Genomic DNA, 26,832 nt, shown 5'->3' with positions numbered 1-26,832 from the left:
AGACACCAGGGATGTGATGTCTGAAGCCCTTCAATGCAGCTGTCAGGTTTGACAGCTGCATTGAAGTGCTTAATTAGCCGGCGCGGCAACGGGACCCGCGCCGGCTAATAGAGGCACTGCCCGGCTGCAGATTGGTGCCGTTCAGAGCAGGGTCCCGGCGAGACCTCGCTCTAAACACCCCCCCGCGGCACCATGACGTACCAGGTAAGTCATGGGTCGCTAAGGGGTTAACTACCCAAATATAAACTGCAAAGCAGAAACCTGCAGCTCCAGGAAGGGAAGCGGAGACTGGAAAGAGTAACAGATAATTACCTTTCCCAACTACTACAGGAACCAACAAGGGGGGGGGGGGGGCACTCCTGGACCTGATTATAACCAATAGGCCCGACAGAATATCAAAAATAGAGGTGGGGGGGGGGGGTCACCTAGGTCATAGTGACTGCAACATAATACGTTTTCATTTATCCTTCAATAAAATGATTAGTAGAGAGGCAACAAAAACATTACATTTCAGGAAGGCTAATTTCCAAAAACTAAGAACTTGGGAACATAGACTGGGGGGGACACTGCCCTGAGATATAAGAGAGGACCCCGGGGACATAGACTGGGGGGACACTGCCCTGAGATATAAGAGAGGACCCCGGGGACATAGACTGGGGGGACACTGCCCTGAGATATAAGAGAGGACCCCGGGGACATAGACTGGGACACTGCCCTGAGATATAAGAGAGGACCCCGGGGACATAGACTGGGGGGGACACTGCCCTGAGATATAAGAGAGGACCCCGGGGACATAGACTGGGGGGACACTGCCCTGAGATATAAGAGAGGACCCCGGGGACATAGACTGGGGGGGACACTGCCCTGAGATATAAGAGAGGACCCCGGGGACATAGACTGGGGGGACACTGCCCTGAGATATAAGAGAGGACCCCGGGGACATAGACTGGGACACTGCCCTGAGATATAAGAGAGGACCCCGGGGACATAGACACTGCCCTGAGATATAAGAGAGGACCCCGGGGACATAGACTGGGGGGGACACTGCCCTGAGATATAAGAGAGGACCCCGGGGACATAGACTGGGGGGACACTGCCCTGAGATATAAGAGAGGACCCCGGGGACATAGACTGGGGGGACACTGCCCTGAGATATAAGAGAGGACCCCGGGGACATAGACTGGGGGGACACTGCCCTGAGATATAAGAGAGGACCCCGGGGACATAGACTGGGGGGGACACTGCCCTGAGATATAAGAGAGGACCCCGGGGACATAGACTGGGGGGACACTGCCCTGAGATATAAGAGAGGACCCCGGGGACATAGACTGGGACACTGCCCTGAGATATAAGAGAGGACCCCAGGGACATAGACTGGGGGGACACTGCCCTGAGATATAAGGGAGGACCCCGGGGACATAGACTGGGGGGACACTGCCCTGAGATATAAGAGAGGACCCCGGGGACATATGTTAGAGTAAATCATGTGAAGGACACATACTGTACCATATGGGAATACAAGTAGTAGAAATAAGAGAAATCCAATGTGGTAACTTCAGCTGTAAGGGGGGCAATAAATGATAAGAAACAAGCAGTCAGACTACTAAAACAAGAAGGTGGTGGGGAAGCATGGAGCGACTATAGACAGAAGAATAGGATGTGTAAAAAACAAATAAAAGAAGCAAAAACAACAACAGAAAGAAGGAAAGAAGAAGGATAGCCACAGAAAGTAATAGGAATCCCAAAATGTTCTTCACCTATATAAACAACAAAAGACTTAAAACTGAAAATGTTGGTCCCCTCAAAAATAATCTGGGTGTAATGGGGGAGGGGGAAGAGGAAAAGGCCAATCTACTAAATACATTCTTCTACTGTATTCACAGAGGAGAATCCCATAACAGAGGACATGACTAGGGATAATATAAATCCTCCCATAAATCTCACCTGCCTAACACAACAAGAAGTGGGGAGACGCCTTAAAAACATTAAAATCCATAAGTCACCGGGCCCAGAAGGTCCATCCTAGAGTACTGCAGGAATTATGTACTGTGTTAGACAGACCGATATTCCTAATATTTATAGATTCTATTACGACAGGGATTGTTCCACAGGACTGGCGCATAGCTAATGTGGTACCAATATTCAAGAAGGGGTCAAGGAGTGATCCTGGAAACTACAGGCCGGTAAGTCTAACATCTATAGTAGGTAACACATGTGAGGGGTTTGTAAGAGATGCTATACTGGTGTATAATATGTAAGAGATGTATACTGGGGTATAATATATAAGAGATGTATACTGGGGTATAATATATAAGAGATGGTATACTGGGGTATAATATATAAGAGATGCTATACTGGGGTATAATATATAAGAGATGCTATACTGGGGTATAATATATAAGAGATGCTATACTGGGGTATAATATATAAGAGATGCTATACTGGGGTATAATATATAAGAGATGCTATACTGGGGTATAATATATAAGAGATGTATACTGGGGTATAATATATAAGAGATGTATACTGGGGTATAATATATAAGAGATGTATACTGGGGTATAATATATAAGAGATGTATACTGGGGTATAATATATAAGAGATGTATACTGGCGTATAATATATAAGAGAAGTATACTGGAGTATAATATATAAGAGATGTATACTGGCGTATAATATATAAGAGAAGTATACTGGAGTATAATATATAAGAGATGTATACTGGAGTATAATATATAAGAGATGTATACTGGAGTATAATATATAAGAGATGTATACTGGAGTATAATATATAAGAGATGCTATACTGGGGTATAATATATATAAGAGATGTATACTGGGGTATAATATATAAGATGCTATACTGGGGTATAATATATATAAGAGATGTATACTGGGGTATAATATATAAGAGATGCTATACTGGAGTATAATATATAAGAGATGTATACTGGGGTATAATATATAAGAGATGTATACTGGAGTATAATATATAAGAGATGTATACTGGGGTATAATATATAAGAGATGTATACTGGGGTATAATATATAAGAGATGTATACTGGGGTATAATATATGAGATGTATACTGGGGTATAATATATAAGACATGCTATACTGGGGTATAATATATAAGACATGCTATACTGGGGTATAATATATAAGAGATGTATACTGGGGTATAATATATAAGAGATGTATACTGGGGTATAATATATAAGAGATGTATACTGGGGTATAATATATAAGAGATGTATACTGGGGTATAATATATAAGAGATGTATACTGGGGTATAATATATAAGAGATGCTATACTGGGGTATAATATATAAGAGATGCTATACTGGGGTATAATATATAAGAGATGTATACTGGGGTATAATATATAAGAGATGTATACTGGGGTATAATATATAAGAGATGTATACTGGGGTATAATATATAAGAGATGCTATACTGGGGTATAATATATAAGAGATGTTGTAACCGGATGGGTTCATTTCAGAAAACTAAAGTGTCTTATTGATGTAATGAGAAGGAATGTATTATTTTAATGTCTTGTGTGTGTATATATATATATATATATATATATATATATATATATTCGTATGGCTATGTGTGTAGAAGTCATTGTAGTTGTGTGTGTGTGTGTGTATGTATACTGTCACACCTATGTCAACTGTCCAGCCATATAACTTCACAATAGTGTAAACATTGGAGGATACAGTTGTTTGTTGCTATTGTTGTATGGCTGAAAGAACCTTATAGCTGTAATTGTAAAACTGGGTCCCCATTGTGCTTGGTAAATATGTACAAGGCCGGGGAGACATCAGATAACTTCCATCCATGGTCATCAGTGGTCTACATAGACATACAAGCACATCCCCCCCACCCAAACTTACTATAAAGGTCAGGGGTATGTAGCTTCTAGTCAGCCTCAGCTGGGACCATGGATGGAAGGTGCCCAGCACCCTGGAGGTCATCGAGGGAAATGGGCGTATATTAGACCATAATATACAGAGGGGCTCCCCATTTCATTGTGGATAAAACAACTATGCATCTGTACCATCTGTAACTACAGCTAAGTATTGTTCTTTGTATTAAATACCTTATTTTTCTATAAATCTGTGTGGTTATAGCCTTCTCCGACTATTATCAAAAGCAACCGGTTACATAATGGTGTCAGAAGTGGGATAATAGTCATAGAATTGCTATAACTGTTTAATAGAATATAATGTATGTGTTAGCTGAGATGTGTAGTTGTGGGGTAGATGACAAAGCGAGTCCAGTCCCCTGGGGGTGTATAGTTCGCGACCCTGTGCACCCAGCACTCGAAGATGGTGACACCATGACAGCGGACAGACCCCAGTCGGCTGGTGGTGCATCTTGTTATGTCTCTTGAATGGCGGAAGACCGCAGCAGATGTGGGATGGATCTGTCTGCTGGTGCGAATTGAGAGAGACATACAAGAAAAAGAAGTGAAGCAAGTGGGCTTCATGGATGTGGAGATTCTAGGGTGGGAGCAAGCTCCTCACCAGGTTTTGGCCAATGAGCGGTCACAGTGTGATTTGTTAGTTACTTTACAAAGGTATAAATGCAAGTGACAGAAGGTGATTTGTATTTTGAATCTCCAGAATATCGGACTTGGTTGGTATTTTGAGTAGTACGTCATTTTGGAAAGCAGGGTACAGGGAGATACTCCTGCTCAGTAATATCCGTGTGTTGGTATTCAGAGAATGTTTATAAAAAGACAAGGTGTAGGTCATGGGAAGTTTAGTTTCAAGGAAAGATGACTAGGAATGTATATTTCTGCTGCTGTGGAAAAGTGTGTTAGTTGTTTGTTTTTTTGTGTGCTATCTCTGTTGAATAAGAATGGTTTTTGTACTGTGTGTTTGTCATTTGTAGGGGAGTTTATGGCTATTTTGTGTCTGAGAGCAATAAACGTAATCTCTGTGCAAAGTCTTGTCCTCTCTCCATTGTTTAGTGTTTGTATTTTCTGTTTGTGGACCAGTCAGATAGAGGATATAATCTGATAGTATATGGTGACGTCATGGGATTATTTAATCTATGATAAAACTAATATGTCTGTGTTTTATCTGCAGGTTCTTGAAGGAATGTTGCTATACAGTATATAGTATGTGTATAACTTGTAATATAATGGATCCATTTAAATTGGTAAATGTAAATTGGGGTATAGAAAGAGAAAAAATCCACGTGGTGATATTGATTACACCTTATAAGATTTGAAAAATAACCATGAGTTTTGTTTATTTCCACAGCTGTAGGAAAGTTTTGCCCTAATGAAAAGTTTTGTTTTTTCACAGTTTGGCAGGAAGGATGGACACCGAGAACTTCAACTGCGTGAAAATGCCATTAATTGTCCATTTATATTTTAGGATTTGCACATGAAAGAGACATTTTTTTTGATATGGTTAACCACAATTTTGTAGGCATTTCATGAAGCTTTTTTTTTTTTTTTTTTAAGGAGCTCCTTGTTTTGTTTTATTTTTAACATTTCTTTTGTGTGAATTATATGTTATGAATGAATGGGCCCATGTGTGTTTTATGTTTGTACATGTCTGTATTGTTATATGTGTTGTCTGTCTTGTGATACCACAAGAAGGTTAGTAGGCTTTTATGGTCCCAAGGTTGCAGACGACTGACCTGAAGTATGATAGTACAAAGCCCTGGACTAAGGGGGTGGTGACAAATGACATAGAAAGGTGGGATAAGAAAGGGAGAGTGACAGCTCCTTATGTTTGGATATACCAGCCGCCCTTTGTCCCTCCTAAAGATCTTATGGTCACTTGAAACCCTGAGAGGGAAAAAAGATTGAGAAGTCTGAATTGTCTTCAGATGCCTACTTGGTGCTATATAAGTGGGGTATCTGAATGCTGAATTTAATATATTTCACTGAAATTGGTTTTGGGATAAAAATTAATCAATATTGAAGTAATAAACTGAATGAGTTCAGAACGTTCAAGATTGTTTACAAACAAAACAATAAGGGTATTGGTGAATTGTGTTGGGAAAATGCAAATATGTATGGGTAACCATTTGTGAGAAAATGCCTGCATTGGATATAGCTATATATGTATGTGTATATATATATCTCCAATACAGGATGATGGGTTTGCTTTACATGGGATGCATATTAAAGGATATGTGTGTATACTCTTGATTTGTTTATTCATCCAATAGACTGAAGCCATATACTATATGTTTAGTTTGTATGCTTGAAATTTAAGAATGTTGTTTGACGATAAACATGTTGGTAATGGGATTAGGTAGATCGCCATTGTTACATGTCCTTGCTATCAACAGAAACACTTTCCTGGGCAGAGATTTGATTTGTTGTTTTTTTTTTCCCTAAGAAAGACATTTGGATTTTTATTTTTAAGTTCTCCATTTGATAAAGGAATGAGTGACCACCATGAAAATGCACAGGACTTTATACAGAGTTTACAGAGACTTCGCAAATGAACTTCTGTTCTCATGTGACTGAGTCTAAAGCCACCATGTTTCCTATCTGCTGTGGATTTGTTGATTCATTCCTATTTGGATATTGACCCCTCTTAAAACTCAGCAAGTGCAGAGAGCCTGAAGAGCTGACATCCAGAGATCTACAGTGTCTTCAAGGTGCCAAGATGATGCACGAGTGAAGGAAGACCATGTACCTGGAACAACACTGCTAAAGGGGCTCTACAGTCTGCACCTCCAGCCATACCTGCAACCCCCTGATCCATCACCAGAGATACATAGGGGAGGGGAGGAATGAGACAGACTTCTGAACATGTAAAGAGTGGGGGCAGATGCCTACTGAGGGTCTGTCCTTTGGCCAACCATGGAAGTAGTGACGTTACCTGAGCAATAGGCCCCTGTGGCGAGCGCACAATAATCCCCTTGCTTCCCTGCACCAGAGATTCAGGTCTAAGAAGATCAGAAGAAAGAAAATTCCCACCAGAATGGATATTGTATTTTGTATTACTGGACATTTGATTTTTCTTTTTTTTGGTTTTAAACCCAGCTGTGACCGCACCAGTTTCTGTTTGTAGCAACCGACCAATGTAAGAGAGAATAGGAAGTGAGCAATCACATGGTTAAATGAGGATGATATCAGAAGAACGTGTAAATGGCGTCACTAATAATGTTTTGTAACTTCCTTACATCACATCAATAAGACAAGGGGTGGAGTGTAACCGGATGGGTTCATTTCAGAAAACTAAAGTGTCTTATTGATGTAATGAGAAGGAATGTATTATTTTAATGTCTTGTGTGTGTATATATATATATATATATATATATATATTCGTATGGCTATGTGTGTAGAAGTCATTGTAGTTGTGTGTGTGTGTGTGTGTGTGTATACTGTCACACCTATGTCAACTGTCCAGCCATATAACTTCACAATAGTGTAAACATTGGAGGATACAGTTGTTTGTTGCTATTGTTGTATGGCTGAAAGAACCTTATAGCTGTAATTGTAAAACTGGGTCCCCATTGTGCTTGGTAAATATGTACAAGGCCGGGGAGACATCAGATAACTTCCATCCATGGTCATCAGTGGTCTACATAGACATACAAGCACATCCCCCCCACCCAAACTTACTATAAAGGTCAGGGGTATGTAGCTTCTAGTCAGCCTCAGCTGGGACCATGGATGGAAGGTGCCCAGCACCCTGGTGGTCATCGAGGGAAATGGGCGTATATTAGACCATAATATACAGAGGGGCTCCCCATTTCATTGTGGATAAAACAACTATGCATCTGTACCATCTGTAACTACAGCTAAGTATTGTTCTTTGTATTAAATACCTTATTTTTCTATAAATATGTGTGGTTATAGCCTTCTCCGACTATTATCAAAAGCAACCGGTTACAGATGTATACTGGGGTATAATATATAAGATGTATACTGGGGTATAATATATAAGAGATGTATACTGGGGTATAATATATAAGAGATGTATACTGGGGTATAATATATAAGAGATGTATACTGGGGTATAATATATAAGAGATGTATACTGGTGTATAATATATAAGAGATGTATACTGGGGTATAATATATAAGATGTATACTGGGGTATAATATATAAGAGGTGTATACTGGGGTATAATATATAAGAGGTGTATACTGGGGTATAATATATAAGAGATGTATACTGGGGTATAATATATAAGAGATGTATACTGGGGTATAATATATAAGAGATGTATACTGGGGTATAATATATAAGAGATGTATACTGGGGTATAATATATAAGAGATGTATACTGGAGTATAATATATAAGAGATGCATACTGGGGTATAATATATAAGAGATGTATACTGGGGTATAATATATAAGAGATGTATACTGGGGTATAATATATAAGATATGTATACTGGGGTATAATATATAAGAGATGCTATACTGGGGTATAATATATAAGAGATGTATACTGGGGTATAATATATAAGATGTATACTGGGGTATAATATATAAGAGGTGTATACTGGGGTATAATATATAAGAGGTGTATACTGGTGTATAATATATAAGAGATGTATACTGGGGTATAATATATAAGAGATGTATACTGGGGTATAATATATAAGAGATGTATACTGGGGTATAATATGTAAGAGATGTATACTGGCGTATAATATATAAGATGTATACTGGGGTATAATATATGAGATGTATACTGGGGTATAATATATAAGACATGCTATACTGGGGTATCTTTGATGGAAATAATGTTATGACGCAGCAGCAGCATGGGGTGGGGGGGATTTATGAGGAATCAGTCTTGTTAGACTAATCTGATCGGCTTCTATGAAGAGGTAAGTTATAGACTGGACCTGGGGGAGGCTGTGGACGTTGTGTACATAGACTGGACCTGGGGGAGGCTGTGGACGTTGTGTACATAGACTGGACCTGGGGGAGGCTGTGGACGTTGTGTACATAGACTGGACCTGGGGAGGCTGTGGACGTTGTGTACATAGACTGGACCTGGGGGAGGCTGTGGACGTTGTGTACATAGACTGGACCTGGGGGAGGCTGTGGACGTTGTGTACATAGACTGGACCTGGGGGAGGCTGTGGACGTTGTGTACATAGACTGGACCTGGGGGAGGCTGTGGACGTTGTGTACATAGACTGGACCTGGGGGAGGCTGTGGACGTTGTGTACATAGACTGGACCTGGGGGAGGCTGTGGACGTTGTGTACATAGACTGGACCTGGGGGAGGCTGTGGACGTTGTGTACATAGACTGGACCTGGGGGAGGCTGTGGACGTTGTGTACATAGACTGGACCTGGGGGAGGCTGTGGACGTTGTGTACATAGACTGGACCTGGGGGAGGCTGTGGACGTTGTGTACATAGACTGGACCTGGGGGAGGCTGTGGACGTTGTGTACATAGACTGGACCTGGGGGAGGCTGTGGACGCTGTGTACATAGACTGGACCTGGGGGAGGCTGTGGACGTTGTGTACATAGACTGGACCTGGGGGAGGCTGTGGACGTTGTGTACATAGACTGGACCTGGGGGAGGCTGTGGACGTTGTGTACATAGACTGGACCTGGGGGAGGCTGTGGACGTTGTGTACATAGACTGGACCTGGGGGAGGCTGTGGACGTTGTGTACATAGACTGGACCTGGGGGAGGCTGTGGACTTTGTGTACATAGACTGGACCTGGGGGAGGCTGTGGACGTTGTGTACATAGACTGGACCTGGGGGAGGCTGTGGACGTTGTGTACATAGACTGGACCTGGGGGAGGCTGTGGACGTTGTGTATATAGACTAGACCGGGGGGAGGCTGTGGACGTTGTGTACATAGACTGGACCTGGGGGAGGCTGTGGACGTTGTGTATATAGACTAGACCGGGGGGAGGCTGTGGACGTTGTGTATCTGGACTTTTCTATAGTATTTGATACTGTGCCGCATGAAAGGTCGGTCTACAAAATGAGGATGCTGGGACTGGGGGAAAATGTATGCAAATGGGTAAGTAACTGGTTGTGTGATAGAAAACAGAGGGTGGTCATTGATGGAACATATTCAGATCGGGTTTTAGTTACTAGTGGGGTACAGCAGGGGGCAGTGTTGGGGCACAGTTACTAGTGGGGTACCACAGGGGGCAGTGTTGGGGCACAGTTACTAGTGGGGTACCACAGGGGTCAGTGTTGGGTCACAGTTACTAGTGGGGTACCACAGGGGTCAGTGTTGGGTCACAGTTACTAGTGGGGTACAGCAGGGGGCAGTGTTGGGGCACAGTTACTAGTGGGGTACCACAGGGGTCAGTGTTGGGGCACAGTTACTAGTGGGGTACCACAGGGGTCAGTGTTGGGTCCACTTCTTTTTAATATTTTTACTAATGATCTTGTAGAGGGGCTACAGAGTAGAATCTCCATTTTTGCAGATGATACTAAACTGGGTAAAGTAATCAGTACAGAGGAGAATAATATCATATTACAGAGGGATTTGGAGAAGCTGGAGGCTTGGGCAGTGAAATGGCAGATGAAGTTTAATGTGAATAAATGTAAGGTTATGCACTTAGGCCATAGAAATAATAAGTACAGTTATGTGCTAAATAATAAAACACTGGGTAACACTGCTGCCGAAAAGGAGCTGAGGGGATTGGTGGCCGGTAACCTCATCTATAGTGATCAGTGCCAGGCAGCAGCTGCCAAGGCTAATAAAATAATGGGAGGCATCAAAAGAGGCCGAGATGCTAAAGATGAGAACATAGTTTTGCCTCTTTATAAACCACTGGTCAGACCACACATGGTATATACTGTATACAGCACCGGGCATCGGTATATAAGAAGGACACAGCTGACCTGGAGCGGGTGCAGAGGAGGGCAACAAAGGTCACTAAAGGAATGGGGGAGGGGTGTTACAGGACAGGGTATCACGCTTGGGGTTACTTACACTAGAAAAAGACGTCTTAGGGGCGATCTGATCCCAATGTACAAATATATGAATGGACAGTACAGAGATCTATGTAGGGGTCTCCTTACTCCTAGGTCTGTAACCATGAGAGGGGGCATCCTCTTCGTCTAGAGGAAAGAAGATTTTATCATCAGCATCGACGCGGGTTCTTTACTGTACAAGCGGTAAGACTGTGGGACTCTCTATATTCTTTACTGTACGAGGGGTAAGACTGTGGAACTCTCTATATTCTTTACTGTACGAGGGGTAAGACTGTGGGACTCTCTATATTCTTTACTGTACGAGCGGTAAGACTGTGGGACTCTCTATATTCTTTACTGTACGAGGGGTAAGACTGTGGGACTCTCTATATTCTTTACTGTACGAGGGGTAAGACTGTGGAACTCTATATTCTTTACTGTACGAGCGGTAAGACTGTGGGACTCTCTATATTCTTTACTGTACGAGCGGTAAGACTGTGGGACTCTCTATATTCTTTACTGTACGAGGGGTAAGACTGTGGAACTCTCTATATTCTTTACTGTACGAGGGGTAAGACTGTGGAACTCTATATTCTTTACTGTACGAGCGGTAAGACTGTGGGACTCTCTATATTCTTTACTGTACGAGGGGTAAGACTGTGGGACTCTCTATATTCTTTACTGTACAAGCGGTAAGACTGTGGAACTCTCTGCCACATGAAGTACAGGGGAGGCCCGGATGCTTTTCTTGAACAATATAATATTACAAGTTATGGGCATTAGATTTCCGGTGATCCAGGGATTGTTCTGGTCGCCATTGGAGTTGGGGGTGGGGGTGGGAGTTTTCTCCCTGTGGTGGGGCAATTGTCGTCTGCCTCATGGGGGTTTTTGCCTTCCCTGGATCAACACAGTAGGATTCCCTAGATTGAACCTGATGGACTCTTGTCTTCTTTCAACCTTATTTACTATGTTACTATCATAGACTGCCTCCCTCCCTCCACCACAGGCCGCTTGCCTCCCTCCCTCCCGCAACCACAGGCCGCCTCCCTCCCTCCCGCAACCACAGGCCGCCCGCCTCCCGCCCGCCACCACAGGCCGCCCGCCTCCCGCCCGCCACCACAGGCCGTCCATGGGGTGTCCATCTATCTGGCCCATAGAGCATTGCACGGCACTCACCAGCCATCCTCCACTCCATCCATCTGGACCATCGAGCGTTCCCTGTTGGTAAGAGTCCGCCATTTTCCCCTCTCAGTGTGCACACGTGTGTGCTGGGAATCAGCGACATACTTCCTGGCCGTGGTGATTGTAGTCAGGCCTTGACCTAAACACTCCACAATTTCTTCTTTGTATGGCTCCTCCTCCTCCTCTCTGTACAGCCCCTCTTCATGGTGATCGTGGAGTGTTTAGGTCACTGCACGACTACAATTTGTTGCTTCTCAGCAGCCGACAGATCCTTTTTCTTTCCCATTTTGGATAAAAATATGGGCTGCTTAATAATGTGAGACCCCCTTACGTAGTCCTGCCTTTCATTGGACACACCTGCCAAACTAATACGCACAGGTGTCTGCAATTACTTCCAGTGATATAAAGAGCTCGGACACCCATCACCATAAGGGTGGTCGGGATATATATCAGTAATAGGACACTGGCCCTATTACATAAGGGTGGTCGGGATATATAGCAGTAATAGGACACTGGCCCTATTACATAAGGGTGGTCGGGGAATATATCAGTAATAGGACACTGGCCCTATTACATAAGGGTGGTCGGGGAATATATCAGTAATAGGACACTGGCCCTATTACATAAGGGTGGTCGGGGAATATATCAGTAATAGGACACTGTCCCTATTACATAAGGGTGGTCGGGGAATATATCAGTAGTAGGACACTGGCCCTATTACATAAGGGTGGTCGGGGAATATATCAGTAGTAGGACACTGACCCTATACATAAGGGTGGTCGGGGGATATATCAGTAAAAGGACACTGGCCCTATTATATAAGGGTGGTCGGAGAATATATCAGTAATAGGACACTGGCCCTATTACATAAGGGTGGTCGGGGAATATATCAGTAATAGGACACTGGCCCTATTACATAAGGGTTGTCGGGGAATATATCAGTAATAGGACACTGGCCCTATTACATAAGGGTGGTCGGGGAATATATCAGTAGTAGGACACTGGCCCTATTACATAAGGGTGGTCGGGATATATATCAGTAATAGGACACTGGGCCTATTACATAAGGGTGGTCGGGGAATATATCAGTAATAGGACACTGGCCCTATTACATAAGGGTTGTCGGGGAATATATCAGTAATAGGACACTGTCCCTATTACATAAGGGTGGTCGGGGGATATATCAGTAATAGGACACTGTCCCTATTACATAAGGGTGGTCGGGGAGATGTGATCGGAGCAGAGCCCATTGTGTGGGGGGAGATCTGTGCTGGCCTCTTCCTGGATGATTATATATGATATACAACACTCCCAGGTGAGTGAGATCTACAGAGCAGAAGTCAGACGAGGTTACCTGCAAAGCTCCTATACCCCAGGAGATAGAAAAAACAGGGATAGCAGGTCCTCAAGAAAGACTGATAATAGGGGAAGTGTTTGAATAAGAACGGGATAGAATTGTAATAGATTTATTAGCGAGCGCCGGCATCAAGCAGCACTTCCAGACGGGAGACTCCACCAAACGGCCGGACACCACGAAAAGACGGGCGAGCGGTGCTACTAGCACCTGTAATGCATTAACTATTAGCAAAAGCTCCATCAATCTAGGGGCTATTCACACTGACCCGCTGCCCTGTGATATTTTACCAACTCACCAACTCCTACTATGCTGCAATAACGGCCAATATCTATATACAACATCTCACTGCTGCTACAACCGGCCATCCATATCGCACTGCGGTGTCAGTCCCGATATACCGCTATATCCATTCATACTAGCATAAGGTCTTTGCAACCTTTATTTTTGTTTGTATTTTAATTTTTTGCTGATTTTTTAATATTTTTTCCTCCTCTATTTTCCTGATTTTCACCATTCTCCAGCGCTCTCGGGGCTGATCACCCCTTGCAGGTTGGGTATTAGGGAAATTATTTCAGAGACTACCACTTATTTACAGACTATATATACACACGTGTACCTAATATTTTTAACTCGGTTCATTTATCGCTTTGCATTCTGATGTTTTATTTAAATTTATCATTCTTTGCATTTGTTATCTATTTATATCATTGTCATTTCTCAATATTAAGCTTATAAATATATTCTAGCTAATAAATACATCTATTACAATTATATTCAAACACTTCCCCTATTACCAGTCTTTGAGGACCTGCTATCCCTGTTTTTTCTATACAGGCATGTGTATCTAATCCATCTACTGTATCATACAAGGCGATGTATCCAAACCATCACATAATGCAGATCAGTACTCTCCAATTCTATAGACTGCATTTAGTAATGATGTACATTGTGGTAAGGAGGGTATATATATATATATATACACACACACACACATATACACAGTAAAACCTCGGTTTCCGAACAATTCGGTTTTCAAACTATATTTCCCCCTGAAGTTTTGCTCGGTATCCGAACAAAACCAGAGGGATATGATGTTCAGCTGACAGTTAGAGGTGTTCGGAACACTGAGAGGCGGGAGCGGGCGGCTATTTAAACTTGCCGCCGTGCTCCTGCTCCTCTCAGCTGCCAGGGACACCGTGTAAAGAAGCGGGGATTTCCCTCATTATGATGGGATTCCCCACTTCTTTACAGGGTGTCCCCCGCAGCTGATTGGAGCAGGAGCACGGCGGCAAGTTTAAATAGCCGCCCGCTCCTGCCTCTCAGTGTTGCGGGGGATGTGGAGTGTTTTTGCGCTCTGTGGGCCGGGTGCTCTGCATCTGACCCACGGAGTGTAAGAACCAATTAATCACATTTACATTGTTCCCTATGGGAACTACCAGCTCGGTTTTCGAACTGCTCGGTTATGGAACAGCCTTCCAGAACCAATTATGTTCGAAAACCGAGGTACCACTGATATATTAATTATATATATATATATATATATATATATATATATATATATATATATATATATATATAATTGTGGTAAGGAGGGTATATATAGAAAATGTCAGTGTGTTAATTAGATTTGTTCCAAGGTGCCCAGGAGGCCAAGCTATACACTTGTGTTTTTTTTGTTTCAGGAGAAATAAATAGTCAGGAGCTCTATATACCCCTTTATACGCTATATACCCCGACAGTTCTGCACGGTTTATGTAAATTGTAGGTTAGAAATAAACTAAGAACTTTAAACATCCTAAATACCTAATAGCCAAACTGAGATGTCATGTGATCAGACTGTATACAGAGCCTGGTTATATACAACATTGGCAGTTTTATATACAGCCTGGTTATATACAACATTGTCCGTGTACTAGACAGCCACAAAAAAAAAAAAAAAAAAATTATATTCTATAAAATATTTTATTTTATTTTTTTGTGGTAAGGAGGAGATATATATATATATATATATATATATATATATATATATATATATATATATATATATATATATATATATATATATAGCACTGAAAAAATAGGAAATTACTGTAAAATATAACTTTTATTCTTCTTATTTAAAAATTGTAAATCATCACCAGACACAAAAGCCAATTGTCTATTTACACAGCCACCACCACCAATAGCTTGTACAAGAAATCGCTAAGCTATAAAAATTGATACACAAAAAAACCTTTTCCTTCTTATCCGTCCATGTATTTGTGTACAGTATATTTATATTTTTCGTGTCCCTTTCTTGTCAATGTCTTATTTTTTGATGTTTTATGTGAGTATTCAGACTGTTGCGTTTATTTTCACAAACATTATTTTTCACAAAGAAATGAAGAGTTTACTTCCCTTTATCTTTTGTTCGGTTCTCTTCACATCACGTGTCTTTCAGCCCAACGCGTTTCCTGTTACCACACATCTTCAGGGGCTATAGGGTTAAACTCACCTGTTTCCATGGACGTTTTCGTATTCCTCTGTACAGCTCTGGTGATGGCCGTACACTGAATCTGAGCGCCCGGCTTCTTTTCATATGGTGCATGCGCCCGCCCACTCCTGTATGTCATAGATCAATTGCCCAATCATTGACTACGCTTCCAGCGCTGCTTGGGCAGTCACATTACAATCCGGAGTGCCGTGTCACATGATCTGTTACATCATCCTTGTTACCTAGTTACCCGGGACGCCTCTGCATCCCAAGCCTCATTTTGGATCGCGTATCTGAGCCGCACTGTGTGTCCATGTGAAGGAATTATAGAAATCCTAATTAAAATTGCAAGAGGGATCAGCGAAAGGACATGTAAGAAATATAGTCATTTAAACCGTGCGGGCGCATTGCGTTAAGCCGAAAGGTCCACTGCGCCTCACATTGCAGCAGTTTTTTATCATAATTGCCACGTAATCTTGATTTTTTTTAACCACCTCAATTACTTGGCATTTCAATGTCTCCCAATCTCCTCCATGATACTGTAGGAAGTGCGCAGCCACAGGGGTATCCCGTTTGTGAACACATAGGGGATAGAAAGAACAAAGTCTTTTTTTAAGGGATCTGAAAGTCTTCCCGACATAGTTTACAAGGGCACGTCAGCATATAAATGGCACCCGATGTGTTGCAATTTGCAAATTCTCGTGTTTCATAGCACTGACCCGTGCTGCTACTTTGAAATTGCTTTCCAGATTTGATGTACTTACACATTGTGCATGTACTGCATGGGTATGTGCATGTACTGCATGGGTATGTGCATGTACTGCATGGGTATGTGCATGTACTGCATGGGTATGTGCATGTACTGCATGGGTATGTGCATGTACTGCATGGGTATGTGCATGTACTGCATGGGTATGTGCATGTACTGCATGGGTATGTGCATGTACTGCATGGGTATGTCCCTGTAATGCTTGTCCTCCGCTGTTCTTTTTTGCTTTTTGATAAATAGCTGTGGACAAGCCTTTTAGGTTGCGACCTCTCCTATACGTAATCACTGGATTTTTTGGAAGGAATTGGTCAATGGTGGTGTCCAGCTTTAAGATTGGCCAATACTGGGATAGTATTTTCCTTACTTCCTTAGATTTCACGTCAAAAGTGCCTATAATTTGGCATTGCTGATCCGAATCTACATCCTGTAATTTTGGAACGGGCAATTCATTTTGGTTCCTTTGCATCGCTCTCCAATAGGCTTCTCTTAGCACCTTCTTGGGGTACCCCCTTTGTAGTAGTCTGTCCCTTAGGTCTCTCGCTTTTTCTTTAAAATCTGTAATTGTTGTGAAATTGCGCCGTATTCTAAAATACTGACCCACTGGTATGCCAGCTTTTTGTGGGCGCGGGTGACAGCTATCCCATCTCAGAGAATTGGTAGCTGTTTCTTTGGACACTTGTATTCAGTCTGCTATCCACCATCACTTGGATATTTAAGTCCAAAAACCCAATGTGGCTCTTACTGATGGTTTTGGTGAATCTTAGACCCAACTCATTTCAGTTTAGCTCAACGCCGAATGTGCTGAAATCCTCTTCTGTAGAATTCCATATCAATAGCACGTCGTCTATGAACCTAATCCATAGTTGCACATGCTGAGACCAGTGGGACATCTCCTCCCCGAAGACGACCTGTTCCTCCCACCAGCCGAGGTACATGTTTGCATATGTGGGGGCACAAGGGCTCCCCATCGCTGTACCTCGCTGCTGGTGGAAGAGGTCGTCCCCGAAGAGGAAATAATTGCGGGTAAGTACGAAGTCCAATAGGGTCAGTATTAGTTCATTATGGGCCTCGTATTGGATTCCAAAAAAATGTTGCACCACCATTTTCCCTCCTTCATGGGGGATCGATGAGTATAGAGCCTCCACATCTAGGGAGGCCAGGTAGCTATGAGGTTCTAACTGTAGCTCATCGATACGTCTTAAGACATCTGTTGTATCTCTCACATACGAAGGCACATACGAATGGCCTTAATACAACATCTTTGTATTGACTCACATTTTGCGTCCATTATTGATTCCAGATACTATTGGACGTCCGCGTAATGGGGGGGGTACCCCTTATGAATTTTTGGGATGCTATAAAAGCTGGCAATATTCGGATGTTCTGGTTTCAGATAATTACATTCTGTCACATCAATTTATTTTCCTTTGCTTGATTCAATATGTTTATTAGTTGATTTGCAAGTAAATCTGTGGGGTCTGTACTTATTTCTCTATAACATATTTTGTCCTTCAACAGTTGGAAGCACATTGCGTCATATTCCTCCCTGGTCATCAATACAATATTGCCCCCTTTATCGGAGGGTTTGATGACCAGGGAGGAATCACGCTCCAAAGAGACCAGTGCCTCCCTTTCCTCTTTAGACAAATTTTGATGACTAATTGTCTTTTCTTCTAGGTCCTTGAAGGTTTTGGTGACCACCTCCACAAAGGTATCTATATGTGTCTGCATCGGGTGCCATTTATATGCTGACGTGCCCTTGTCCAAAAAACTATGTCGGGAAGACTTTCAGATCCCTTAAAAAAAGACTTTGTTCTTTCTATCCCCTATGTGTTCACAAACGGGATACCCCTGTGGCTGCGCCCTTCCTACAGTATCATGGAGGAGATTGGGAGACATTGAAATGCCAAGTGATTGAGGTGGTTCAAAAATAAAGATTACGTGGCAATTATGATAAAAAACTGCTGCAATGTGAGGCGCAGTGGACCTTTCGGCTTAATGCAATGCGCCCATGATGTGAAGAGAACCGAACAAAAGATAAAGGGAAGTAAACTCTTCATTTCTTTGTGAAAAATAATGTTTGTGAAAATAAACGCAACAGTCTGAATACTCACATAAAACATTGACAAGAAAAGAAAGGGACACGAAAAATATAAATATACTGTACACAAATACATGGACGGATAAGAAGGAAAAGGTTTTTTTGTGTATCAATTTTTATAGCTTAGCGATTTCTTGTACAAGCTATTGGTGGTGGCGGCTGTGTAAATAGACAATAGGCTTTTGTGTCTGGTGATACTTGAATTTTTAAATAAAAAGAATAAAAGTTATATTTTACAGTAATTTCCTATTTTTTCAGTGAAATATATCTATGTATATGTGTGTATGTATGTAAGGAGGAGATAGAGATATATACAATTTTTTTGTGGTAAGGAGGGTGTGTGTATGTGTGTGTGTGTGTGTGTGTATATATTGTGGTGAGGGGGTATATATATCTGGGCAGAGATTGGATGACATCGGGGGGGGGAGAGCAGAGATTGGATGACATCGGGGGGGGGGGGGAGAGCAGAGATTGGATGACATCGGGGGGGCAGAGATTGGATGACATCGGGGGGGGAGCAGAGATTGGATGACATCGGGGGGGGAGCAGAGATTGGATGACATCGGGGGGGGAGCAGAGATTGGATGACATCGGGGGGGGAGAGCAGAGATTGGATGACATCGGGGGGGGGGAGCAGAGATTGGATGACATCGGGGGGGGGAGAGCAGAGATTGGATGACATCGGGGGGGGGGAGCAGAGATTGGATGACATCGGGGGGGGAGCAGAGATTGGATGACATCGGGGGGGGAGAGCAGAGATTGGATGACATCGGGGGGGGGAGAGCAGAGATTGGATGACATCGGGGGGGGGGAGAGCAGAGATTGGATGACATCGGGGGGGGAGAGCAGAGATTGGATGACATCGGGGGGGGGAGAGCAGAGATTGGATGACATCGGGGGGGGAGAGCAGAGATTGGATGACATCGGGGGGGGAGCAGAGATTGGATGATATCGGGGGGGGAGCAGAGATTGGATGACATCGGGGGGGAGCAGAGATTGGATGACATCGGGGGGGGGGGAGCAGAGATTGGATGACATCGGGGGGGGAGCAGAGATTGGATGACATCGGGGGGGGGAGCAGAGATTGGATGACATCGGGGGGGGGGGGGAGCAGAGATTGGATGACATCGGGGGGGGGCAGAGATTGGATGACATCGGGGGGGCAGAGATTGGATGACATCGGGGGGGCAGAGATTGGATGACATCGGGGGGGCAGAGATTGGATGACATCGGGGGGGCAGAGATTGGATGACATCGGGGGGGCAGAGATTGGATGACATCGGGGGGGCAGAGATTGGATGACATCGGGGGGGCAGAGATTGGATGACATCGGGGGGGCAGAGATTGGATGACATCGGGGGGGCAGAGATTGGATGACATCGGGGGGCAGAGATTGGATGACATCGGGGGGGGCAGAGATTGGATGACATCGGGGGGGCAGAGATTGGATGACATCGGGGGGGCAGAGATTGGATGACATCGGGGGGAGCAGAGATTGGATGACATCGGGGGGAGCAGAGATTGGATGACATCGGGGGGCAGAGATTGGATGACATCGGGGGGGCAGAGATTGGATGACATCGGGGGGGGCAGAGATTGGATGACATCGGGGGGAGCAGAGATTGGATGACATCGGGGGGGGAGCAGAGATTGGATGACATCGGGGGGGGGAGAGCAGAGATTGGATGACATCGGGGGGGGAGCAGAGATTGGATGACATCGGGGGGGGAGAGCAGAGATTGGATGACATCGGGGGGGGGGGAGCAGAGATTGGATGACATCGGGGGGGGGGAAGAGATTGGATGACATCGGGGGGGGGCGAGCAGAGATTGGATGACATCGGGGGGGGCGAGCAGAGATTGGATGACATCGGGGGGGGGCGAGCAGAGATTGGATGACATCGGGGGGGGCGAGCAGAGATTGGATGACATCGGGGGGGGGAGAGCAGAGATTGGATGACATCGGGGGGGGAGAGCAGAGATTGGATGACATCGGGGGGGCAGAGATTGGATGACATCGGGGGGGGAGAGCAGAGATTGGATGACATCGGGGGGGGAGAGCAGAGATTGGATGACATCGGGGGGGGGAGAGCAGAGATTGGATGACATCGGGGGGGGGAGAGCAGAGATTGGATGACATCGGGGGGGGAGAGCAGAGATTGGATGACATCGGGGGGGGAGAGCAGAGATTGGATGACATCGGGGGGGGAGAGCAGAGATTGGATGACATCGGGGGGGGAGAGCAGAGATTGGATGACATCGGGGGGGGAGAGCAGAGATTGGATGACATCGGGGGGGGAGAGCAGAGATTGGATGACATCGGGGGGGGGGAGAGCAGAGATTGGATGACATCGGGGGGGGAGAGCAGAGATTGGATGACATCGGGGGGGGAGAGCAGAGATTGGATGACATCGGGGGGGGGGGGCGAGCAGAGATTGGATGACATCGGGGGGGGGGGGGGGCAGAGATTGGATGACATCGGGGGGGGAGCAGAGATTGGATGACATCGGGGGGGGAGCAGAGATTGGATGACATCGGGGGGGAGCAGAGATTGGATGACATCGGGGGGGGAGAGCAGAGATTGGATGACATCGGGGGGGGGGGAGAGCAGAGATTGGATGACATCGGGGGGGGGGGGAGAGCAGAGATTGGATGACATCGGGGGGGGGGGGCAGAGATTGGATGACATCGGGGGGGAGCAGAGATTGGATGACATCGGGGGGGGAGAGCAGAGATTGGATGACATCGGGGGGGGAGAGCAGAGATTGGATGACATCGGGGGGGGGGGGCAGAGATTGGATGACATCGGGGGGGAGAGCAGAGATTGGATGACATCGGGGGGGGAGAGCAGAGATTGGATGACATCGGGGGGGGAGAGCAGAGAATTGATGACATCGGGGGGGGGGGAGAGCAGAGATTGGATGACATCGGGGGGGGGGAGAGCAGAGATTGGATGACATCGGGGGGGAGCAGAGATTGGATGACATCGGGGGGGGGAGCAGAGATTGGATGACATCGGGGGGGGGGGGCAGAGATTGGATGACATCGGGGGGGGAGAGCAGAGATGGATGACATCGGGGGGGAGCAGAGATTGGATGACATCGGGGGGAGCAGAGATTGAATGACATCGGGGGGGGGAGGGAAGAGATTGGATGACATCGGGGGGGGGGGGGAGCAGAGATTGACAGAGGAGGGGGGGGAGATTGGATGACATCGGGGGGGGGGGGGGGGGGGGAGCAGAGATTGGCCGCTTTCACAGCGGCCTGTCAGCTGGTAGGCCGCTCAGCCAATCACAGGCCGCGGCGGTCCCGGCCTGTGATTGGCTGAGCGGCCTACCAGCTGACAGGCCTCTGTGAAGCTAGAGCGCGCGGGACCCCGGGAGAAGCGGACGGCAGGAAAAGCCCTGGAACGTGGATGGGTAATGTATATCGTTAGTCGCCGGCCACGCACCGCTATTACACGTAGCGGTGCGCGGTCGGCGCCCGACAAAAATAGGGTCTAACCTATATCAACGATCAGCCGATGATCATTGTCATCAGCTGATCATTGCATTTATTACATGGAGCGATAATCGGCCGAATCGGGCCAATTCGTCCGGTTATCGTTCCGTGTAATAGTACCCCAAGTGTTTGTTTTATTGTGTTATATACTATATGGGAGGGGGAGGGCACAGCGGGGGTCTATACACTATATGGGAGGAGGAGGGCACAGCGGGGGTCTATACACTATATGGGAGGGGGAGGGCACAGCGGGGGTCTATACACTATATGGGAGGAGGAGGGCACAGCGGGGGTCTATACACTATATGGGAGGAGGAGGGCACAGCGGGGGTCTATACACTATATGGGAGGGGGAGGGCACAGCGGGGGTCTATACACTATATGGGAGGGGGAGGGCACAGCGGGGGTCTACACACTATATGGGAGGAGGGCACAGCGGGGGTCTACACACTATATGGGAGGGCACAGCGGGGGTCTACACACTATATGGCGGGAGGAGGGCACAGCGGGGGTCTACACACTATATGGCGGGAGGAGGGCACAGCGGGGGTCTACACACTGCTGGCGGGAGGAGGGCACAGCGGGGGTCTACACACTATATGGCGGGAGGAGGGCACAGCGGGGGTCTACACACTATATGGGAGGAGGAGGGCACAGCGGGGGTCTACACACTATATGGGAGGAGGAGGGCACAGCGGGGGTCTACACACTGCTGGCGGGGAGGGCACACAGGGGGTCTACACACTGCTGGCGGGGAGGGCACACAGGGGGTCTACACACTGCTGGCGGGGAGGGCACACAGGGGGTCTACACACTACTGGAGGGGCACACAGGGGGTCTATACACTGCTGGTGGGGCACACAGGGGGTATATATCCCAAGTGGGGGAGCACACAGGGGGGCTAGAAACTACTGGGGGAGCACACTATAATGTATACGACAGGGGGCACCATACAGGGGGTTTATATACAACGGACAGCACACAGGGGGTATATACTACTGGCGGGAAGCACACAAGGGGTATATACTACTGGCGGGAAGCACACAAGGGGTATATACTACTGGCGGGAAGCACACAAGGGGTATATACTACTGGCGGGAAGCACACAAGGGGTATATACTACTGGCGGGAAGCACACAAGGGGTATATACTACTGGCGGGAAGCACACAAGGGGTATATACTACTGGCGGGAAGCACACAAGGGGTATATACTACTGAGGGGAAGCACACAAGGGGTATATACTACTGAGGGGAAGCACACAAGGGGTATATACTACTGAGGGGAAGCACACAAGGGGTATATACTACTGAGGGGAAGCACACAAGGGGTATATACTACTGAGGGGAAGCACACAAGGGGTATATACTACTGAGGGGAAGCACACAAGGGGTATATACTACTGAGGGGAAGCACACAAGGGGTATATACTACTGAGGGGAAGCACACAAGGGGTATATACTACTGGCGGGAAGCACACAAGGGGTATATACTACTGGCGGGAAGCACACAAGGGGTATATACTACTGGCGGGAAGCACACAAGGGGTATATACTACTGGCGGGAAGCACACAAGGGGTATATACTACTGGCGGGAAGCACACAAGGGGTATATACTACTGGCGGGAAGCACACAAGGGGTATATACTACTGGCGGGAAGCACACAAGGGGTATATACTACTGGCGGGAAGCACACAAGGGGTATATACTACTGGCGGGAAGCACACAAGGGGTATATACTACTGGCGGGAAGCACACAAGGGGTATATACTACTGGCGGGAAGCACACAAGGGGTATATACTACTGAGGGGAAGCACACAAGGGGTATATACTACTGGAAGCTGCACACAAGGGGTATATACTACTGGGGGCAGCACACAAGGGGTATATACTACTGGGGGCAGCATACAGCGGTCTATTGTTGTGGAGTGCGTGTCAAGGGGGGGGGGGCCCAGACATAACTTCATTTGGGGCCCCAGAAATGCCAAGACCGCCCCTGGGGGCAAGGATTGGACGACATCAGAGGGGGGGGGGGCAAGGATTGGATGACAGAGGGGGAGGCAGGGCAAGGATTGGATGACATCAGAGGGGGAGGCAGGGCAAGGATTGGATGACATCAGAGGGGGAGGCAGGGCAAGGATTGGATGACATCAGAGGGGGAGGCAGGGCAAGGATTGGATGACATCAGAGGGGGAGGCAGGGCAAGGATTGGATGACATCAGAGGGGGAGGCAGGGCAAGGATTGGATGACATCAGAGGGGGAGGCAGGGCAAGGATTGGATGACATCAGAGGGGGAGGCGGGGCAAGGATTGGATGACATCAGAGGGGAGGCGGGGCAAGGATTGGATGACATCAGAGGGGGAGGCGGGGCAAGGATTGGATGACATCAGAGGGGGAGGCGGGGCAAGGATTGGATGACATCAGAGGGGGAGGCGGGGCAAGGATTGGACGACATCAGAGGGGGGGGGCAAGGATTGGACGACATCAGAGGGGGAGGCGGGGCAAGGATTGGATACAGTGGGTATAAGTAAATAGTTTAGAATCTCCATATAACACGACAACATTTGCACAGGATCTGTAGTCGCACACGTCCGCCTGGCATCATAAAGAACTGTAATAAAGTCACATGACTGCAGGGTGGTGGGGCACAGAGCACGCTCACTAGACTCCCCCCAGCTGCCCGCTCCAGTCACACAGCACACACCCGGCTCTACCCCTTCACCTGACAACGAGAGGAGTCTGACCGCAGCGCTATGACACTTCCATCAGTCACAGACAGTTCCGCCACAATATACGGGAAGTGATCGTCTACAACTGCGCACCATTCCGGAAGAAAATCTACTTTATACCACACTCTGCCGTAAGTTACTGTTTTTAGTGCCACACTCTGCCGGAAGTGATCGTACTTAGTGCCACACTCTGCCGGAAGTGATCGTGCTTAGTGCCACACTCTGCCGGAAGTGATCGTGCTTAGTGCCACACTCTGCCGGAAGTGAGTTCTGCGGATGGCTGTGCTGCTGTGGCATCTTGTTTAGGCTGCCGTGTACTTCAGGTAACGTCGGCGCCGGGTGGTCTTCAGTGCTGGGAGCGAGGTGACTGTCATTTCTCATCACATTCGCGCCTCCCCTCTCCTTTACCCTTATAATCCCAACATAAACAGCGGTGGTGTACAAATCATTATGACCCTGAGGAGAAGTGGTTTGCCGACCCTCTACCTGCCGTATACCCCGACCCCTGACCCTCTACCTGCCGTACACCCCGACCCCTGACCCTCTACCTGCCGTACACCCCGACCCCTGACCCTCTACCTGCCGTACTCCCCGACCCCTGACCCTCTACCTGCCGTACTCCCCGACCCCTGACCCTCTACCTGCCGTACTCCCCGACCCCCTGACCCTCTACCTGCCGTACTCCCCGACCCCTGACCCTCTACCTGCCGTACACCCCGACCCCTGACCCTCTACCTGCCGTACACCCCGACCCCTGACCCTCTACCTGCCGTATACCCCGACCCCTGACCCTCTACCTGCCGTACACCCCGACCCCTGACCCTCTACCTGCCGTACACCCCGACCCCTGACCCTCTACCTGCCGTACACCCCGACCCCTGACCCTCTACCTGCCGTACACCCGACCCCTGACCCTCTACCTGCCGTACACCCCGACCCCTGACCCTCTACCTGCCGTACACCCCGACCCCTGACCCTCTACCTGCCGTACACCCCGACCCCTGACCCTCTACCTGCCGTACTCCCTGACCCTCTACCTGCCGTACTCCCCGACCCCTGACCCTCTACCTGCCGTACTCCCCGACCCCTGACCCTCTACCTGCCGTACTCCCCGACCCCTGACCCTCTACCTGCCGTACTCCCCGACCCCTGACCCTCTACCTGTCGTACACCCCGACCCCTGACCCTCTACCTGTCGTACACCCCGACCCCTGACCCTCTACCTGCCGTACTCCCCGACCCCTGACCCTCTACCTGCCGTACTCCCTGACCCTCTACCTGCCGTACTCCCCGACCCCTGACCCTCTACCTGCCGTACTCCCCGACCCCTGACCCTCTACCTGCCGTACACCCCGACCCCTGACCCTCTACCTGCCGTACACCCCGACCCCTGACCCTCTACCTGCCGTACTCCCCGACCCCTGACCCTCTACCTGTCGTACACCCCGACCCCTGACCCTCTACCTGTCGTACACCCCGACCCCTGACCCTCTACCTGCTGTACTCCCCGACCCCTGACCCTCTACCTGCCGTACTCCCTGACCCTCTACCTGCCGTTACTCCCCGACCCCCTGACCCTCTACCCTGCCGTACTCCCCGACCCCTGACCCTCTACCTGCCGTTACACCCCGACCCCCTGACCCTCTACCTGCCGTACACCCCGACCCCTGACCCTCTACCTGCCGTTACTCCCCGACCCCTGACCCTCTACCTGCCGTACACCCCCGACCCCTGACCCTCTACCTGCCGTACTCCCCGACCCCTGACCCTCTACCTGCCGTACTCCCCGACCCCTGACCCTCTACCTGCCGTACTC

At 47.1% G+C, this 26,832-nt stretch overlaps 2 protein-coding genes across 5 annotated transcripts in view; one reads left to right on the top strand and one right to left on the bottom strand.

The window, feature by feature from the left end:
* KLHDC3 (kelch domain containing 3) overlaps positions 1-25,117 on the bottom strand; it is a 73,805-nt gene extending 48,688 nt beyond the window's left edge. For 2 of the 3 annotated variants that reach the window (XM_069955556.1, XM_069955557.1), the window contains exon 1: positions 25,010-25,117. The gene's annotated coding sequence lies outside the window, so the exon portion shown is untranslated. The remainder of the gene's footprint in view (positions 1-25,009) is intronic. The other variant, XM_069955558.1, reaches the window with a different exon arrangement.
* A 116-nt stretch (positions 25,118-25,233) lies between these two features.
* The window catches only part of MEA1 (male-enhanced antigen 1), a 76,095-nt gene continuing 74,496 nt past the window's right edge, over positions 25,234-26,832 (top strand). The window contains exon 1 of one of the 2 annotated variants that reach the window (XM_069955560.1): positions 25,234-25,339. The gene's annotated coding sequence lies outside the window, so the exon portion shown is untranslated. Of the gene's footprint in view, positions 25,380-26,832 lie in introns of both variants that reach the window. The other variant, XM_069955561.1, reaches the window with a different exon arrangement.

This window comes from Dendropsophus ebraccatus, chromosome 15, assembly GCF_027789765.1.
Source record: "Dendropsophus ebraccatus isolate aDenEbr1 chromosome 15, aDenEbr1.pat, whole genome shotgun sequence".
In the NCBI taxonomy this organism is placed as follows: domain Eukaryota; kingdom Metazoa; phylum Chordata; class Amphibia; order Anura; family Hylidae; genus Dendropsophus; species Dendropsophus ebraccatus.
The sequence above is the reverse complement of the archived record's forward strand: the minus strand, read 5'-3'. Positions and strand labels throughout refer to the sequence as shown.